The sequence below is a fragment of the Notamacropus eugenii genome, chromosome 6 (genome assembly GCF_028372415.1).
Source record: "Notamacropus eugenii isolate mMacEug1 chromosome 6, mMacEug1.pri_v2, whole genome shotgun sequence".
Taxonomy (NCBI): Eukaryota; Metazoa; Chordata; class Mammalia; order Diprotodontia; family Macropodidae; genus Notamacropus; species Notamacropus eugenii.
This window is the reverse complement of record NC_092877.1, coordinates 289115013-289129489: the sequence shown is the minus strand read 5'-3', so window position 1 is coordinate 289129489 and position 14477 is coordinate 289115013. Positions and strand designations below refer to the sequence as shown.

The window sequence follows — 14477 nt, the reverse complement described above, 5'->3', positions numbered from 1 at the left end:
CAAAATTAAAACTAGCTAAACTTGAATTCTTTCTTTCTTTCTTTCTTTCTTTCTTTCTTTCTTTCTTTCTTTCTTTCTTTCTTTCTTTCTTTCATTCTCTCTCTCTCTTTCTCTCTCCTTCCTTCCTTCCTTCCTTCCTTCCTTCCTTCCTTCCTTCCTTCCTTCCTTCCTTCCTTCCTTCCTTCCTTCCTTCCTTCCTTTTTCTTCACTGAATAATGGCACATTTCGTCCTACAAGCCCAGTGAAAGACTTTGTTAATAAATCTTCCCCTGATGGGGCGTTATTCATTCTCTAGTCTCACATCTGTCATCCAGAATGAATTGAAACAGGAAGTTGCTGAGTTTTGACTGCTTGCTCTAGCATTTTCAGTGTTTACTTTCATTAATTTACAAATGTGTGAATACTGAATCTGCATTTAAAACAAATAATTTTTCCTTGTTCTTTTACAGCATACTTGCATGTTTACTATCAATTTCTTTGGGAACTTTGGGAATGAAGCTGTTCTCAGGCAGAAATTATATCTTGCTCTAAATTCATGTTTCCATGATGCCCAAATACCTATTAGGACTCCAAGAGTTAAAGTCCCTAAGACTACATGACATTTCTATGATATATCTCTTGAATATCAAGGAATTGATACTTATTCAAATAATTTAAAGTTAAGCATCATATATGTGAAAATGGCATTAGTGCCTGCCCTTTAATTCAAATAATCAATGTCTAGAGGGTCATGGCTCAAAGACAATAATAAAAATGTATTTGATGATCAGAATCCTCTACGTCTTTGCTCATTCTAAAAAGCAGGCACCATGACATAAAAATCTATAGCTTTGCTTTTTACTTGCATAGATAGAACAAAAGGCATGGTGTTTTTGATCATTTTCTATTATTTTAACTATTAACTTATAATGGCCAAAAATCTTTCATCAAAGTCACATTAGATAAAAAGTTCTTTAAATAAAAAACCAACTTTGAATGCATTTTCTGGGTTTCTAGGTATTCATAATTAGACATTCAAATGAAAATTATTTTTTGATTTTTAAATTAAGAAAATGAGGGGGGAAATTGGAATCAGCATCCAATGGGAACAGGCTTACTGTGAAGAAACCATATTGATTTTAACATGGTCTTATGAACAGATCAGGTTGTAATTAGGTGTTTACTGAACTACCTTGACAATGTGCAATTCTGCAGGCTCACAGTTAATCGGTGATATTGTAGCCTCCTGGACAGTATCCGCACCTCACATACTTGCTAGTGTATGACCCAGGAAACTCTCTTTACCAATCTGTGACCAATCTGCAAAACAGAGGTTTGGGAGGATTTGATGGTCTTTTATGTCTCTTCCATATCAAAATCCATGATACAATAATGTAGATAGTGATAAGGGATAGTACATTGGGAAGGTATTTGGTAGTTAATATCAGGTAGAGTCCCCAGACACTGGCCTTCCTAGGGGCTGAAGGAATCTGTCTCCCTCTCAGCCATGTCCAGATTTAAAAATCCACATAGCTCCTCAAGGTCAATGTTGACATTAATAATGGCCCAGGATTACACAGCATATAAGCCATGTTTCACCTATCAGTATAGGGTTGGCCCTGAGCAATTTTACATGAAAGTAGAAGAATTTATTTTTTTCCCTTCAATCTTATCTCCTCTAATTAGTTTCATTGAAGAATGAAACTAATTAGAAAAATTCTGCAAGTGTTGATCTGGTTTGAAATTGAAACTGGTTATAACTCATTTCTTTCTCCTCACCCTCAGTTCATGTATACTCTTTCCTGATTTCCCTGTTTGAAGCACACAGAGTAACTAATATCTTTGTTATAATAAAATATATCTTTGGGTATGCTTTCTTCTTAAATTTGATACTACACAAGCAGCAGAGATTCTTAGCCCTTACAATTTTCTTCTTAAAGAAATTATTGTAGGTTTGTTTCAAATAATTTCTCTTCCAGGTTTTCCAGGATATATTCCTGACAACACTTTGAAGGTAGTGGCACAAGTATTACTGCAGTTTCAGTAATATGATTTTTTTCTCAGTGCTAAGAAAGGAATATTTTGAAAAATGTTAAATTATTTTAATAAAATACTTAAATCTAGGCAATTTGGGCAACTATGGAGGACACTTTGAGTGTTCTCCCATATACGATAATCTTCCACCTATTGAAATTTTGCCCACAACCTATATTCTCTATGAATCTTGACCTAATCCTTCCTTCTAGAAAGGGTTTACTAGCAAGTGTGCTAGTTTTGAAGTCAGAGGAATTGAGTTCAAATTCTGACTCTTAATTATGTGCCCTTGTACATATACTTATGAAATATGGTCCTCAGGTTCCTTATCTTTAAACTGAGATGGTCAGACTGGATGGCTTCTAAAGGTCTTCCATGCATCTGTAGAATATATTTGGCTTGTGTATGAAAATGACACCAATAGTAATGTGAATCATGCAACTAGAAAATGTAATAGTTTCAATAGGATACGTTATGTATTATTAGTAGCTTATCAAGAATATATGCTTCTTAGATTTATGTGCAAAATCATGCTTTAATATGTTTTATGAATATATTTTATATGTTTATAAGATACTAATGTGAACAGAATTAAAATGAAATTGAAAATTGAATTAAAGAGAAATAATATCTGTTAGTGATGGGTTATGAGCACAAATTGCTTACACATGTACGAAGTATATAAATCCGAAGCAAGATATAAGCAAGGAAGTACTTCTTAATTTGTTCAGACCAGTTATTTAAAGTTTAGTCTTTCCTAAGATTTAAAAAAAAAAATGCAGAGGCAATTAAAAAAAAAACAGAACATTGTTTTACCAAAATATATACATATTAGTCTGACCATAAGTCTCTTCATTTTTCCTCCTCTCCTAGGATCCAGTATGAAGGATTCAAAACTAGGGAGGTATAGACAGTCACTAGTGTTGGCAATGTAAACGCACTCTTGGAAACTCAATCACCATTTGATTTAATGTTGACTGTTTAATCAGATTATAAACTTCTTCACCAACAGGTTTGTGTAATTGCCTCTTTAGCAGAAAAGAGTAAACAGCTTACCTTGCAACTCCTATTCCGTTAAATAGGCTATTACATTCCTGGAAACATCCAAAGGTTTGTCAGCACTTTCATTATCAATTTCCATTTTCTAGAGTTGATAGTCTGGCCATAAAATTTTACTCTGGGCTGAAAATTGGCATATAATGTCTTAACCTTGGAGTAAACGTGGTGGTGCTGGCATTTTAAGCTTCTCTTGCTCCCAGTTCACGTTAATCATATTCTTATTTCCCAAAAGATATCATGGACTTCTAAGTATATTCTTTCTAGTGCAGAAATCAGGACAACACAGTTGACAACCAAAAGTGGGATCTTTACAATTCAACAACCAACCTGTTTTATCTCAGTTGCCAGAGGGGACTGTCTTTCATAGCCAATTATAGTTCTCCTAGATATTATTGCTACTTATTTTGAAGAAGAATTATATAACACACATTTGTAGGTATGTTTGTTTATATTAATAGGTAAGAATTAGAAAAAAGGTATTTTCATAAGATAGATGCTGTGCTTGTTTAATATACAAAAGAAATTGGAAAAAATGAATTCACATCAATAAGCATTTCAATCTAAAATACAGACTAATTGGCATAGGTGTTATTGTCAAAAGAAGTTGTTAAGTCTTAGAATTCGTTGACTCCAAAAACAATTGGCTGTCACAGATGCGCTTTTTGACTTCTTCAGCAAAAATCCCGTAAGGCTTTATTTTTTTTCACACAGGGAAAGTTTATGCCCCTGACAACTAGACTAATGTGACAGATCAGATGGCTCATCATGTTGGAAATCCATTTTAACTTACTAATACATCGAAAATAGTTCTATGAATAAGTGCTGAACAGTGTTGATGGTGCTGCTAATTCTGTTCTATCTTGGCTTCAGGGGCAGAAGCACATTTTAGAGGCAGGGAAAAGTAGTATATTCATTTTAAAAGAAAGAATAATCTCATTAGCTTGAATAGAATGAAACCTGGGCTGCTACTCTTCCTTTTTCTACTTTTGCATTCATAGCCATCACCATTATCATCAAGAATTTAATATGTATCCCCTAGATATTGTGGGGTTACATACTTCCTAAGGACACCGAGTTACGAGCAACACAGATGCTATCTATCAATGTGGCTGAATTGTACACAGCATTGTTGACATGGCATTTTAAACTGCCTTTATGGTTGTTCAAGAATAGACAGAAATGACTACCCAGTAATTTGAGCTGACTATTAAAAACAGAAGCATATTGACTGAGATTGGGCTATTTTAAAAGTTGACTAAAAATAACCTCTCTCCTAGCCTTAAAAATATATTTTTTGGGGAAGTGTGTGTGTGTATATGTGTGTGCATGTGTGAGTGTGTGTGTGTATGTGTGTGTAAAATTATATATAAATAAACACATATGCATATATATATGAAATATACTGTAAAATAGAAACAAAATAAAATAATATACCATCACCATAGGTACAAACAAGGGCAGTCAATACTTAAAAGAAGCTGGATTATCCAAATTGGGGTAGGGAGCAATAGAAGAGTATTAAATCAATCTTTCTTTTGGAAAAAAAAAAGTGAGATGGTATTGCAAGGACCTTAGACATAACTGATCTAGCTTCTTATCCTAGATCTTTGAAAGCATTGTAAATGAATGTCATTTAACTTTACTGATACTCTTGTCTATAAAGTGGGGGTGCTCATCCTTATACTAACTTCCTGTTGGTATAAGGCATCCTGTATGAAGTGCTTTGTAAGTTTACAAGGAACACATCATAGAATCCATGCTAAATAAATATTAGGTTAACTTGAAGATAATCTCTGTTTACTATGTATTTCCTCATGTAGCTGGAAATACAGCAGGACCTCAGGGTGAATATTTTTTAAGCCAAAACATTAGAGTCTTTTGAATCTGAAACTTTGGTGACTTCCTTCCCTGTGGGAAAGATACGAATTGGAAATGCACTGAAAAGTATCATTACAGTGAGGCAAAATTGTAAGGAATATATGTTTCTAAGGAAATCCCGAACTCTAATACTGTGGACCTTCATGTCCTTTCTCTTTCTCAGAAAAGTCAACGCAAAAGTTCACTGATAGAGGCAGTTGAGCTATGGCAGTCCTTGTGGATGACTTCAAGGATAAACTGAGCAACTACCCAGATGGATAACTCTGATGCTTAAGTCTGTCATTCCCCTTTTGGGCTGTTTGCTTACTCTAGGTAGGGCTGGGATGCTCCTGTTCTGGGCCAAACCTACTAAGTTGTCAGGGTTTCTCTGATGCCCTTTGCATTGGAAGAGGTAGGTTGGAGCGATTTGCTTTAAGGCTGATATAGAAAAAGTACTGATTAATGATCAGGCTGTGAAAAGCAAAGTTGTCACTCAATATGTAGACTGACCTCAGATGTTTCTTACTATAGGATCCCTTTCATGGTCCTTCTCAGTCTCTATTTCTTCCCCTTCTGTGTTCACCTTCCATCTAAAATTGATCTTGTATATACATACTTATAGATATCATAGGATCCTAGGAGCCTACAGGTAGATCTGGAAAGCACTCTGGCTGCCTTATAATTCAACTCCCTTATTATACAGATTGCATAACAGCATAGCTCTTGGTGCATCTTAAGCCATAAATGCTTGTTGATTGACTGAAGATAGAAAAACACCAGAATTCAAAACAAGGTTTTGGTCTTTGGAAACATTTTCTAAGATGACTATAAATAGTGATGGGGAGATTGCCTAGAGTTGAAAACTGAGGAATTTTTGCATTTGCCATGTTGAATTTGAGGTGGTTCAAGGATATAGAGGCAGAGAGAGTTTATGGTCAAAAGTCAGTGTGGATTTGCCCAGATTAGAGAAACTTTTAGAGAAAATAATGCCAATAGTAATAGGTAACATTTACATAGCTATTTAAGGTCATTTGATGCATACATTGGACCTAGGAGTTAGGTGTTATTATTATCCCTATTTCATCCATGAGAAAAATGAGGGTGAGTAAGAGTAGGTGATTTGTCTATGGTCACACAGCTAGTAGATGACTTAGGCAGGATTTGAAGTCTTCCTGACCCCAGGTCCACCATTCTATAGCCTATTCACCTACAAAGACAGTGGTATAGTCCAGAACAGAATCCATAAGTGATATTCGATGGAGGGAAACTTGTAAAGTGGAAGACTATCACAAAAGAGAAACTAGTACCAATTGAAGAATTCCAAAAGAAATTTGAAGAAGACAGTAGTATAAAAGTTAGAGATTATCTTGTATCTTTTGTGTGCATAATTTGTTTATCTTTTTTCCCCATTCAAGTGCAATCTCCTTGAGGATAGGAACTATTGCGTTTCTACCTTTTTGTCATCAGTATCCATCTAGCATAGTACAAGTCAGTTTGTAATCACTTAATAGTTTTTGGCTGATTGATAAAGCAAACACCAGAAGCAAGTGTCGTATGTGTGTTATAAATATATTACATGAAGATATATGTGACATGTATATAAATTTTATATATACATGTATATTCATATATACATATATATTAATTATGGTGACTTCCTTCCCCATGGGAAAGATACGAATTGGAAATGCATTGAAATGTATCATTACAGAGAGGCAAAATTGTAAGGAATATATATTTCTAAGGAAATCCCAAACTCTAGTAGTGTGGACCTTCCTGTCTTTTCTCTTTCTCACATATGCATAAATATTTATACATACATATGTATTTTAAATATACATATATACTTATTGTAGGATCAAAGAACAAGAACGAAAGTGAGTGGTCGTCAGTTTTGAAATGGTTCAGTGAAATGTGACATACACACATAATGGAATATTCTGATGCTGTAAGTAGCAACAAAGGTGAAGAATTCAGAGGAATAAAAAAGACTCATGAACTGTGGCAAAGAGAAGCAAGCAAAATCCAAAGAGTAATTTACATTGTATATGTAATAATGCAAAGGAAACCAACATTGAAAAGCTTAAAAACTGGTAGCTTCAATGAACAATAATGACAGAGGACTGATGCTGTAATGTGCTTTCTGCCTCTCATCAGAGAATATAGATGTAGAATGAGCACACATTCTTAGACATGCCCAATGTGTTGATTTGTTTAGTTTGACTTGTATATCTTTCATGTAAGTGATGGTGTTATGAAAAAAGAGCATCAATAAAATATTGAAAAACAATAAATGAAGTCAAGCTATTTAATAACCTCGTAATTACTTTTCCAAAATCTATAGAACTTGGCAATCATAGGAGGAAATTGGATCATAAAAGATTTTGGTCCATGTGAGGTTGTGCTCTTTTTTAACTATATCCACATAAAGTCCTTTCCTACTGTTCCTTTATAGTTAATCTTTCTTTTAGCTTTGTATCTCTCCTAGCACCTAATATGATAGTCTTCCTGATCTCCCTACAAGCTGTACCTCAAGGAAATGGAGTAAATTCATTAATGACTTTTCCACAGAAGTCCTTAATAAATGTTTGTCAGACCACTGCATCTTGGACCATATTCAGTCATCCTGATCTCTATGTGGCCATTGGATCCAGGTGGCTCTGGAGGAGAAAGTGAGGCCGGTGACTTTGCACAGCCCTACCTTATTTAAATCCAGTTCACCAGTATGTCATGGTATGACCTCCATGATGTCATGGTCTTCTTTGAGAATGAATAACAAACAACCTGTGTAAGCAGAAAAGAAGCTTCCCACTGGGGACCAAGCTGAAATGTCTCTTTTCTCTTTTTTTCTTTCTTTCAAGCTCTTCTTGGGATGGGGGGCTGATTGGGTCAGATTGAATGTAAATAGCAATTATTTCTGTTTTTGGCCAGAAACCCTGAGAGTCTCCTTCTCACAGATGGATTTTTTAAAATTTCATTTATTTATTTGTTTAGTAATGCCTTTATTTATTCATCTATCTATCTATCTATCTATCTATCTATCTATCTATCTATCTATCTATCTATCTGTCTGTCTGTCTGTCTGTCTGTCTGTCTGTCTGTCTGTCTGTCTATCTATCTATCTATCTATTTTTGAATAGGTAAAGAGGTCATTCTCTACTTCAATTCTTATTAAACTTTAATCACTGAATGGCTGTTGTCTCATTCAAACTGAGACCTATTAAAGACCTCTGCTTGAAAAGCCCAAGGTTTACCACTGCATCCTGGACCATCTCCAGTTTAGCCCTCCAACTTATCATCAAGGACTTTGTTCAATGCTTTCACTCTATAGACAATAAAGAAACTGAAGCCTACATTTCCCCAAGATCAGATATTTAATTAGAGACAGAAGTGGAACTGAGGGACCATGTGATTCAACAGTTATTAGACACCAGCTGTGTTCAAATTAAGTTACTATATTAGGTGATAGAGGTAGTCTAAAAAAAAAATCAATGCTTATTTGCATACTATTTCGATAATTATGTTCTAAGGTTACTTCTTTATCTTTATTTCTGTGCTAGGGAATGCGATCAGACTTTTGATGTTTTCACACCATTACCAGTCCTCCATTAATTCTGAGAGAAAATACAAAATGACTGGAATTACTTCAATCAATTTCTTCAGTTAACAAATTTCAGTTGCTGAGGCCTTCAGGATTGAATCTAATCAATTCCTCCTCTAGCTTACCCTCCCACTGCATATATTTTAATGAAATCTATCTTGTTTAACAATGGTTTTGAGCCTACCCTTACCAAGTGCCATTTCCTCCAGTGATTAAAGAGTATTTGTTTCATTATTATTTTGGGGGGGTAGGGGGATTTAAAGATAGAGTTCAGAGTCCTAAATCTTAAAAGACTATTAATTACCATCATTTAAAATTACTTTCTTCCCTTTTTTTTAAAATAAAGGTAGTACATTGAAATGAAAGAAGTACTAAATATCGATAGCCTTGGGCACTTTTGTTCCTGACTGCTGTGAAGCTCCTTGTATAGACAATTATCTTCTTAGCTATATCTTATGTTGCTTACTCTCCAACCACCTTCACACTAGCTAATTTTCTGTCCTGACTGGACACTTTGCCTAGATAACTGCCCATTTTGGGTCTAGAACTTCTACCCAGAGGTTCTGCTATTCTCATTAGTAAATATTTTTATCTAGGCAAGATGAAATCATAATTCACTTTGTCTTTTGGTCATCTTTCTAACCCAGCATTTTTGTCATTTATCTATTCCACTTCCCCTCAAAACTTTCCAGTTCTGGAATCATAATCATATCACTACCACCAACATTTCTCCTGGAAGAGGTATGTTACCTGAGTCTACTTACTAATCCTATAAATTTAAAAGACTTTTGAAAATTTTTCTAAAATTTATTATTTTATTCTGACCTTAATAAAAACCAGATCAAATAGGTATTTATGTATATGTGTATGCATATACCTATGTATATATATATATATATCTATCTGTATATATATATATACACATACATATGCAAAAAAATGCATGTATGCATGTATACACATATGGGCAGGTATGTATATGTGCATGTATGTATATTATCTTCTTGCATACACACATATATGCATATACTTACACACAGGTATTCTGTTATATATGCATATATAACAGAAGAAAAAGATGATACATGATATTGTGTGTATGTGTATATATACATATATATAAAACCTATATAAAACTTTCATTTTAAATTATATTAAATTATTCTGGAATTACTTCTTTTCTGCATATTAAATAAAAGGATGAGCTTCATTTATTTCTCTTCTTATTCTATTTTTTTACTACCCTAACCTTATTCCATTTCTTCAATTCTGACTCCCTATTTCCATTTCAAACTGGAAAGAAAGTAAAGACCTTGTCATTAATATGCATAAAGTAAAACCAATACCCAAATTAACCATTTGCAAAAATCGTAGTCTTATTCTGCATTTTGGGTTTATCAACTTTCTCAGTATGTGGAGTGTTTTGTCATTAGCCCCCTGGAATCATGGTCTATCATTGTATTCATCAGAACTCTCAAATATTTTTTAAAAATGTTTTAAATAGTATTGTTTTTTAGAAATTATTTGCCTGGTTTTTCTCATTTTGTTTTCCATTACTTCATACAAGTCTTTCCTTTTTTATCCCCTTATGAAACCATCCATTTCATTGTTTTTTAAAGTATGATATTTGTCAACCTGAAAAAAGAATACTATCAAAGTAGCAAAAACTAGAATCTTTAATGGAGGCTAGGGGATTGTAATCTGGGGCCGTTGTACAGCACCAAAGTACTGGAATGCCCAAGAGAGGTAGATGAGGGAAGAGTTAAATACACTTCAACCAAGAGGGAGTCTCATGGGAACTCCAGCTTCAGAAGCTGCCATGCAAGTTATTTTGCATAAAAATGAATGTCCATAGAGAAGGCTGGGGGAGGCTGAGGAATGATAACATCTGTTCAGAACTGAAGCTCTCTTCTTTTTTTAGCTGGTTTTAAGACTTCTCTTTTCACCTGGTTTTGATTGCTCTCAGGCAATTCACAGCTCTGGGATCAGGCAAGGTCGGTTCATAGTCAGCTGCATTCTACATGTTCCATTACATTAATATATCATAATTTGTTTAGCTCTTTCCCAACTGATGGTACACTCAGCTTCTCAGTACTTTCCTATAACAAAAAGAGCTGCTATAAATATTTTTGTTTATGTGAGTCCTTCTTTGTTTTCTTTTATCTCTTTTGGCCATAAACCTGGTAGTATTGTAATTGGGCAAAAAGATATGCACAGTTTCTTGACTTTTTAGGCATGGTTCCAGTTTTCTTTCAAAAATGTCTAAACTAATTCATAACCACATGAAGACTACATTGAAATCCCTGCCTTTCTACAGCCTGTCCAACAATTATCATTGTTTTGCTTATCTTTGCCAGTCTGATAGATATATATGGCACAACTACTAATTTACTTTAAATGCATTTCTCATATTCATAATTCAGATTTATTTTCTTTTTATATTTCTTGAGAGCTTAGATTTGTTCCTCAAAAAACTTTTCCTATCCTTTCCTTTTTCCATTTATTTATTGGGTAGTGGCTCTTATTCTTTCACATATGGGATTATTTATATGCAATATTTAATTTCTTTCTCTTTTAATTTGAGAGCTGTATTAGCTTTGTTGATTGAAAGTCTTTCCATTTTCTTATTGTAAAAATCTCCCCTTTTATCTTCTGTAGTCCCTTATAAACTTTATTTGCTCATGAACTATTATATACTTCTGAAAGACAATTTATTTCGTTTCTCTGGTTTATTCTGATGGGATCTTTTAGTCATATATCTTTTGGAGTTTATCTCTGTATATAGTATGAGGTATTAGTGTAGATTTAATTTCTTCCAGAAGACTTTTATAGTTTTCCTAGTAGTTTTTGGTCAAGTACCCAGTCCTTATCCCAGTAGCTGAAGTCTTTGCGTTTATGGAATACTATCCATTGCACCCATTATGTTCTCTTCCACTGCTCTCCCTCTCTATTTTTTAACCAATTTCAAAATATTTTGTAGATTATTGTTTTGTTGTACAGTGTGAGATATGGTACTTCTAAGCCTACTTCCTTCCTACTGTTTTTCTTTATTTCACTTGAGATTCTTGACTTTTCTTTTACTCCAGATAAGTTTCAAAAGCTGTATTAAGCAAGTTGTTATTATTTTGGCTTTTATGGTATTTAATATTTCTGATTATTTTCATTTTTATAGTAGCTAGCCTTTTCCATGAACAGTTAAACACTCTTTATAGAAATACATGGTTCCTACCCATGTCTCGGTAAGTAGACTCTTGAGTATTGTATACATAATGTAGTTATTTAAAATGAGGTTTCTTTTTTACTCCTTATTCTGGTCAAAGCATTGTACTAGGTGTTGGAAGTAGGTTCTAGACACTCTACCCAGTCTTTTTCACACCATATTCAAAATCTTCTAAGGCTACCCCTCATCCTGTGTTTCTACAGAAGGCAATGTAATTGGATTTTTTTCTGTTTTCATACACTTTACCAGTCTTCTCTGAATTCGAAGAAAGAATACCAAATGACTAAGCAATTATTCAAAGAGTTTTTTTAAAGACTAAATTTACATTACTGTAGCCTTCAGGACATAATAATCCATTCAACTTCTACTTACTACTCTCATTCACATTTAAATACTTTCCTACTCACTTAACAATGAATGTGAACCCATTCATCCCAAGAATTATTTCCTCCACTGATTAGGGAATATCTTTCTATCATGACCTTCCCCTTAAATCCACCTTTTGCCTCTCCCTATCCTCACAAATTTCACTATTAAAATTAATCTATATCTGTAAAGCTTTCTTTTAATGTGTGGTTTTAAATATATTTGTGGATTCAAGCCTCCCTTTTCCAGGTCATATGAAAATGAAATTAATGAAATACTTATTCTTCTAAACCTGATTCTTATCATCTTCCTCTCATTTATCTTTCTTATACAGAAAAGTTCCTTCTTCCTTTCTACCTCAGTATATTCCTGTTTTCCTTCTTCTCTAAAAATGGATTAAAATATAATAGAACTGCTCTCAGGTTCTCTTCCTGTCTTATTTAAGTTTTTCTGACTGTTTTGAAGGACATGTTTCTTTCTCCCTCTCTTCTGCATTTTCCCCTATTATGTAAATAATCACCCTCTAGTACCTTCCAATGAATCAAATGTATTTACCTTTCTGTTTCTCTTGACTCTTTCATTTTCATTTCAAAAATTCTGCTCAATTTTGTCTTTTCATCAGGATTTTTGTTTTTAGAAATTCTCTATTACATTAAAGTTTCATTCTCTATTTCTCTTCCTCTTTCCTTCTACCCTCTCCCACTCAAAGGATTATACTCAATTTTATGAGCTTTGCTACCCATGATTGAAAGCCTCTATCCTTTGCCTTTCAGAATATGGAGACTTTCCTGTCCCTTATGTTGGCAGCTGCCAATATCTGTGTAATTCTGACTCTGGCTGCCTGATTTTTAAGTTTTTTTTTTGCTTTTTTGGCTTTTTGCAGGATTTTTTTTTCTTCTTCCTGGAATTTCTAGATGTTGTTTATGGTGTTTCTGTAACTTTTCACTTGGGGGTTTCTTTTAGGAGACAATGAACCCATTCTCTGTTCACTTTGACTTCTGGTTCTAATAGGTTGAGGCAGTTTTCATTTATGTGTTCTTGCAATATGGCATATTGGTTTTTATTGTTGTTGTTCATGAATTTCATGTTGTTTGATGATTCTAAGATTACCTCTTCTTCACCTGGTTTCCAGGTCAGTTATCTGTGATAGTATATACCTTCCATTTTCTTTTGTTTCTACAGTCTTTTGATTTTGCTCAAATATCTCTTGACTTTTAGAGAATCTACTTTTTGTTTGACCTCTTCTAACTTTCAGTGAGTTCAGCCCTTAGGGTAGGCTTCCAAGTCTCTAGCCAAAGTTGAGGATTCACATTGCTGTTCTTTCCCCTTGGCTGTCATTTCCTGTAATGTTGCATTTTACTTTATTATTTAATTTCTTTCATTTAATGTGTTCATGACCATCAGGACTCTACTTTTCTCTAAGACTCTACTTGAATTCACCTTCCAGATAACCTTTTGTACTTCTCTGAGTCCAAAACATTTCTTCATCATGTTTAGCATTTTCTTCTCTTTTTTTAGATCTCCAATCTCAATTTCTAAATGGGGTTTTTATGCTTGGGTCAGTCTCTATTCCTTTCCATAATCTTGTATAGTATAGACAAGCCCTACTTGGTTTTACAGGTGGTGCAGTGATTAGAGCACCAGTACAGGAGCCAGGAGGACCTGAGTTCAAAACTCACCTCAGACACTTGACACTCACTAGCTGTGTGACCTTGGGCAAGTCACTTAATCCCAGTTGGCTCATCCTGGGTCATCTCCAGTCATCCTTATGAATATCTGGTCACTGGATTCAGATGACTCTGGAGGAGAAGTGAGGTGGTGACCTGCACAGCCCTCCCTCACTCAAAACAAAGTCAAGTGCAAGTCATGTCATTATTTCTCTGATGGCATGGTCTTCTTCAGCAATGAAGGACAAACATACACACACACACACACACACACACACACACACACATATTTGGTTTTACATGTAGTTAAGGTCTAGTCCTACCTTGTGCAGAAAGTTTTAGTTTCTGATTCAGGGTCCTGGTGGCCTAAGCTCCTTCTGTTTCTTGCTTCTTATGTAGTTACAAACACAGTGATGGCTGGTACTAAGTCTTCTTGTTAGCCCTCAGTGTTTTGATTCATAGTAGCTTCCTTACCTATTTCTCCTGTGGTTTATTGATGGATTTTCCATTCCCTGGGTGACATGCTACCTAGGCCTGGGTAATGAGATTTTCCTGCCCTATTCTCACCTTATTTTTTGTTTTACTTTTGGCTAGGATGCCCATTTACTCTGGGCAGCCTGGGCACTGAACACCAGAAACAGTGTGCCATGCTGCCTAGGCACTAATCTCTCCTGTTAAGCCTCCCTTGGAGCTG

At 34.6% G+C, this 14477-nt stretch overlaps 1 long non-coding RNA gene across 1 annotated transcript in view; it reads left to right on the top strand.

Moving 5' to 3' along the window:
* Window positions 1-7201, top strand: part of LOC140511456 (uncharacterized) — a 30758-nt gene extending 23557 nt beyond the window's left edge. The window contains exon 4 of the long non-coding RNA XR_011969561.1: window positions 6786-7201. This is a non-coding gene — a long non-coding RNA (uncharacterized lncRNA). The remainder of the gene's footprint in view (window positions 1-6785) is intronic.
* Window positions 7202-14477: the final 7276 nt, after the last annotated feature.